Source organism: Neomonachus schauinslandi, chromosome 1 (genome assembly GCF_002201575.2).
Source record: "Neomonachus schauinslandi chromosome 1, ASM220157v2, whole genome shotgun sequence".
NCBI classification, from domain to species: Eukaryota; Metazoa; Chordata; class Mammalia; order Carnivora; family Phocidae; genus Neomonachus; species Neomonachus schauinslandi.
Genome location: NC_058403.1, coordinates 184,134,979 through 184,141,369, shown reverse-complemented (window position 1 = coordinate 184,141,369; position 6,391 = coordinate 184,134,979). Strand labels below are relative to the sequence as shown.

At 39.6% G+C, this 6,391-nt stretch overlaps 1 pseudogene; it reads left to right on the top strand.

The window, feature by feature from the left end:
• The first annotated feature begins 595 nt into the window (after positions 1-595).
• Positions 596-2,466, top strand: LOC110585080 (annotated as a pseudogene).
• Positions 2,467-6,391: the final 3,925 nt, after the last annotated feature.

The following is a 6,391-nucleotide window of genomic DNA, read 5'->3' as shown; positions in this document are numbered from 1 at the left end:
ATCATGACATGAGCCAAAGGCAGACGTTTAACCAACCAAGCCACCCAGGCTCGGTTATTTATTTAGCAAGATAAAAATGTTTGATCTGCTTTAATCTAAAAAGCTTAGCTCTTATTTTACCTTCACTTTTTTCCTGCGTTAGAAGCATTCATCCCATTTTAGCAGGGCAGTCACCTCCATAGTCTACACTCCAGTAGAAAAAGCAAATGTTCTCCCTCACCATCTAGAAAATGTTAAATGCAGTTTTCCCTACACTTATGAAAAGAGAAATAGCTTTTCTTGTGGCTTATGATTTGTGCTCTGGATATATGGTTCTCTGGAGTATAGAAGGAAACAAAAGAAGAGACAAATATTTTGTGTGGAGGATATAAAGAAAGCATGGAGGTGGGGAAATAAGTGACATGACTGATAAATACCAATGACATCACCCTGGGACACTTGTCCAAGAAGGCACTGTCCCATATAACCCATGACATGCCCAGTGAGTGAAACAAGAGAAGGAACATTATAAAGAACATTGTTAAAATGTCCATGACCCACAATGTTTTGGAGTCATTGTGTGAATGAAAAATTTTCATTACTCATAATACAGACCATGAAACCTGTGCCAGTTGGGACTCCAATTTGTACCAGGAGGAAACCCTATTTAATTCATACTAGCACATCACCAACTAACTGCCCTGCAGTGGTAATGTTCCGCTATGCCATGACATTTTATACTGTCCTCATCCAATGACACCTGTTCATGCACCTCTCAACAATGTCATGGGACTTCTGAAAGACCAAGTTTCTAAAACAGGATAGTGATGAGTATGGCCCCTATTTATCTTGGAGATGATTCAGTCTGAAGATGTTTTTGAAAATCTAGGCTTTGGGGTGCCTGGGTGGCTCAGTCATTAAGTGTCTGCCTTTGGCTCAGGTCATGATCCCAGGGTCCTGGGATTGAGCCCCACATCGGGCTCCCTGCTCGGCGGGAAGCCTGCTTCTCCCTCTCCCACTCCGCCTGCTTGTGTTCCCTCTCTCTCTCTGTCAAATAAATAAATAAATAAATAAATAAATAAATAAATAAATAAATAAATAAAATCTTTTAAAAAGCTTTGCACAGGCTGCAAGGAGGTCCCAACTATCAGGATCCACCTTCACTGTCACTGGAGAGAGACAGAAATAATGGTAGTCTCCAAGATTACTTATGCCTTAGCAGGGGCTGGGACTGGAAGAGCAAAGAGGGATGGCAAACAGAAGAGTAAAGAAGCCCAGAAAATGGACCTCTAGGTTTTTTCCTAATGCTATCTCTGAGTGACCTGACTTTGCCCCATAGCTGTTTCCTGCTCTTCAAGGTAATAGATTCTCCATATCGTTCAGTCATTGGGTAACCTTGCATTTCAGAGAAGCCTGGACTTATTACCAACCCCAGAGTGAGTCCAATTTGATCTTTGCCATTTGTGGTAGTTCTATTTACCTTGCCAGTGATTGGCTTGAGAGTGGGCATATGATACATTTCTAATCAATGATATATGAGGGTTACACCACTAGGACTTCTAGAAATTCTTCCTGGCTGTCAAGAAGAGAGGCCTAAGGAAGAAATAAATTTTCTTTCCCCCTTTCCTACATCTTGATATATATTAAGGTTGACACGCCTGGAACTGCCAGAGCAATCTCATTAACCATGAGGAGAAGCTAAGAGATTTGAGAAGAACTTGAACTGGAGCAAAAATAAGATTTAGCCACTCAGTTAACCAACCCTAAAATGGCCCTACTTTTAGCTATTGGATAGATAAGAAAATAAATCTTTCCTATTGTTTAAGCCAATTATAGTTCAAATTTTTGTTACCTCCAGCCAAAAAACATACCAAATGAATAAATAATCTGATGAAAAAAATATTTTGCATTGTCTCACGAGCTCCTTGTGGATTCATGATTCTCTAAGAGTCAAATTATTTTCTTTCTGGTAATGGATTATACTTACATCCCCTTCTAGGTGTCTCTGAGATTGCATAGACTATACTCTTTGCAAGAATCTTTCTATAGCCTGCGACCATCATGTCAGCCCCTTGGGTCTCAACGAGGCTGGGTGACACTCAGAACGGGAGACAAGCCAATTTGGGAGCAGATTGGATCCAGCTTCATTCAACATTAATACCAGTTATTTGATTAACGACAGAACCCAATGAGGAGCAATTTATATTGATGCATCATGCCTAACGTGGGAAGGACAGCAGTCCAGGGGAAAGCTGCCATGTGGAGAAGTTGTCTAGCCTTTCATTCCAGAAAATGCAACACAGCATCACAGTGCAGGACCATCAGCCCACATCAGACAGCTGCATCATCAGCATTGTTGTGGGCCAGCTCAAGACTGATGGAGACCCCATCATAAGGTTCCACCAGATGTTCCTGTTAAAGAACATCATCGATGCTTGGGTTTGCACCAATGACACGTTCAGGTTTGCCCAGCACAACTTTGGCTGACGTCTTCCCAGCTAGGCACTCATGCTGTTTTCTCCTCCTTCCTCTTCCTGATATTACTCACAATCCTCCACATGCTTCAAATACCATACACAAATGAGCAGGGCCATGGTGGGAGCAGGCACAGTGTACTGCTGCTGCTGATGTATTGGGCATGATGTTTGGACGCTAGACTAGTTGCATCTGACAGAAATTTGTGTTGTACCAGCGCATGCCTTGGAAGGACTTAAGTAATACAAAAGGTTGTCTTTTTTTTTTTAATCTACTGATAAGTTGCTCTAGTAACCCAAAGAAGTGAAGGAGAAAGCAGTTGCCTCACCACCCAGATATTGATTTGTTTGGATGTTTCAATGCCCCATGATACAATAAAACTACAAAAATTTTCTTAACAAAAAAGAAGAAGAATCATCTTTCTATATTTATCCAGCATTTCTTTCAACACAGTCATATGGGGAGTAACACTGAGGAAAGGATACCCTTTATTAGAATCTGAATTCATAAAATATTATATAAGAAAATAAAAGATATGTGAATACATATACAAATTTTAAACCAAAGAGGGAAATACTCATTTCCAGAAATGCAAAGCAAACTCAGATCAGAAGGGTGAGAAGGAGCTTAGGTTAAAATGTATTAGAGTATTATGACAAGCAGGTATACGTTCCAGGTATAGGTTCAAGGTGTAGGTTCAGCTGGATTTGGGGGTTTGTACATCAGTACGGAGAAGGTAGTCTAGAACACAGGCCCCATTCATGCAGGGAACTAGAGCTGAGATACCTACAACAAGCCATGAGTTACAGGGAAGACTCTACCCCTGCCAGCTGCAGAAAGCAGCAAGGAAGTGTGCAGCATATCCAGGGTTGAGATTAGAAAAAAGTAACTTCCTAAAATGCAAAACCACCATCATGTGAATGAGCAGGTCCAAATTCATACCAACAGTATGGGGCAGGAGCTCCTAATTGAGAAATCAATATAAAAATTGACCCAGAAATAGTGAAACCACAGACTCTCTGAAGAGGCAAAGCCAATATACCCCAACAGGGCTATTTCCATAGCTCAGGGAACCCAGGATACCACGGACATCAGTCTCCACTGAAGATTAGCTGCCAGTTGAAGATTTGAACCACAGGAGAAAGTGAATTACTGGGATGGAGTGTGAGAGGGTGCAACAAAAAGAGGAATTTACCCATTAAGAATGAGAAATAGAAAATCATCTAAAAGAGGCTTTACAATAATTTTTTTTTACTTTTTTAAAATTTTATTTTATTATGTTATGTTAATCACCATACATTGCATCATTAGTTTTTGATGTAGTGTTCCATGATTCATTGTTTGTGCATAACACCCAGTGCTCCATGCAGAACGTGCACTATTTAATACCCATCACCAGGCTAACCCATCCCCCCACCCCCTCCCCTCTAGAACCCTCAGTTTGTTTCTCAGAGTCCATCGTCTCTCATGGTTCGTCTCCCACCTCTGATTCCCCCCCCCTTCATTTTTCCCTTCTTACTATCTTCTTTTTTTTTTTAAACATATAATGTATTATTGGTTTCAGCGGTACTTATTTTTTTAAATGTATATATAGGCAAAGAGGAAGTAGAAAAGATAAATACACAGGAAAAAAAATAATGTATATATTGGAACATAGCTCTAAGGAAATGACCTAGAATGTGAAATAGAGAAATAATAAGAGAAGCTGAGATATGGAAGATAGGAAGACAGGGTCTAAAATATGTCTGATAGGAATTCTAGCATAAAATTAAATGAATATGGGTGACTTAATGTTATAAAAGAAAGTGGCTGAGAATTTTCCAGAATTCAAAAAAAGTCATTGATCCTAAGATTTTAAGGAGCTAAAAACAAATTCATATCTAAAAGAATCACTGTAGTAAAACTGCAGAATATTAAAGAGAAGTAAAATTCTTAAATCCTACTAGAGATTAAAATACATATTCCTATAAAGGAAGGACAATTAGATTCACAAAGACGTATAGTTGGCATAATAGCTGGTATTTACTCAGGGACGGATGTGGGCTCGACATTGTTTTAAGAATCTCTTAGTTAACGTTCACAGCAACCTGACGGGGGGAGATACTGTTGCTATCCCCATTTCACAGATAGATACAGAATAATGGACAAAAGACAATGGAATAATATATTCAAAATGGTGAGGCATAATTCTATCCATAGCTCTCTTCACCAAGAGTGATGCCGGGGGGTTGTTTCTTTCTTTCCTCATGGATGCATTTAATAATCCATAAACATTTAAAGAGTTGAGTAATAATATAGAATATATGTTAAATACAGTCACACCAGATATGTCACATTGTCCTAAATTCATCAGAGTTACATATATGGTCATTTTGTGTGTGGTGAGCAGGGCAGAAACTGGTGGAGAAGATAGATTTTAACTGAATCTTTGTTTTTCACTGCCCAACCAGATTAACTTAAAGAAGCTGCAAAATAAAATATGCAGGTTAAACTGGGCCAGGGATTCCTTTCCAAATATTCCTATAGCACAAAAGATGGTCTTTTATATCAGTAAAACAAGAGCTCTTTACGTATTTCAAACCAAAAAAAAAAAAAAAAAAAAAATCCAATACAGGGAATTGCTTACTTAGGGATGGAACAGCTAAAGAACCAAAGAGCACAATGAAACAACCCTGCATTTAGCAAAAGCAAGGCAGCTACAACCAACCCAGGGCTGGAGTGAGAAAAGCAGGAGATAGCTGTACCAGAGTTGAGGAATCAGGGTCACCTGGTGGGCCTGTCTAGTTAAAACTGAGATCATGGAAGGAAGGGACATCCTCTAGGAACTGGAGCCACCCACTATTGCAGCATCTCCAGGAATTGCCACCTGAAACAGAGCCAGGAGCAGGGGGGGATATCCTGGCTTTTATCCATCCCTAGCTCTCCACACTTCCACCAGAGCCTTCGATTAGCTAAGCCCATCTAGAAGCAGAAGGCAAGAGAGCACAGGAAACGTAGTGTCCTGCAATACACACACCCAGGCAGAGAAGTGCAGAGAATGGATCTGAGAACAAATATGCAAGTGATCAACTCACCCCCAGCCGATGAATTCAGGAGAATCAGTGCAAAGCCTTTTAGCATGAGGGCAGGTGTTTAAGTGTCAGAGGCCTGTTCAGTGTCTGCTCTGTTCTCTAACTCTTCCATCTGCCTGAGTTCCCCCATTTTAGCTTGCTAGCCCATGTGGGTGTGAAAGTGGCATTTGTGTGGGAATGACTAAACTGATTCCTCTTTTGTGCAAAGGCATTGCTTCTTTCCAATGAGAGTGCTGCTTTACAGGCTCTACAGATGCAAACTTCACTTAAGACCATCCATCTATTGAGTTTTTGCAATACATACGTCCTCTGAAAGCTACTCTGCCTAGAAGCTAATAGTACAATGTAAAAATAATAGCGTTAGCTGTCTTTCAGCCTGGCTTTTCTTCTTTGTATTCTAAGTAACTCATGTAGGCAGACATAGAAAGCTCCTCTTATTTGCATTTATTTTGCCCACAGAAAATTTACAGTTCACATGACTGTTCCACTTCAAAGAAATAATCAAAACACAAATTGCTTGAAATATAAAGACAGGAGCTCAGAAAAACTAGGATAAGGAAGAAAAATTAGGGCACATTTTAAACATAAACGAAAGGTGTTTTTGCCATGGCTATCTTCAACTTCTATCACTAAAGCACAAGTAGAAAGGAATTTTGAGAACTGCTTAGTTCATAGAAACTTCATCCTTCCTGAAATTTTATTTTTGACCAACTGAACAAGAAAAGATGTCAATGTCAAATCTCTGTTTTCATCTGGGGTAGATAACCAGAAACTATAATACAATTTTTCTTGAATCACAGTTAAGCAGTAACTACTAGTCATCTTTATCCACTATCAAAAGAAAATCATTTGAAGAATATGCTACT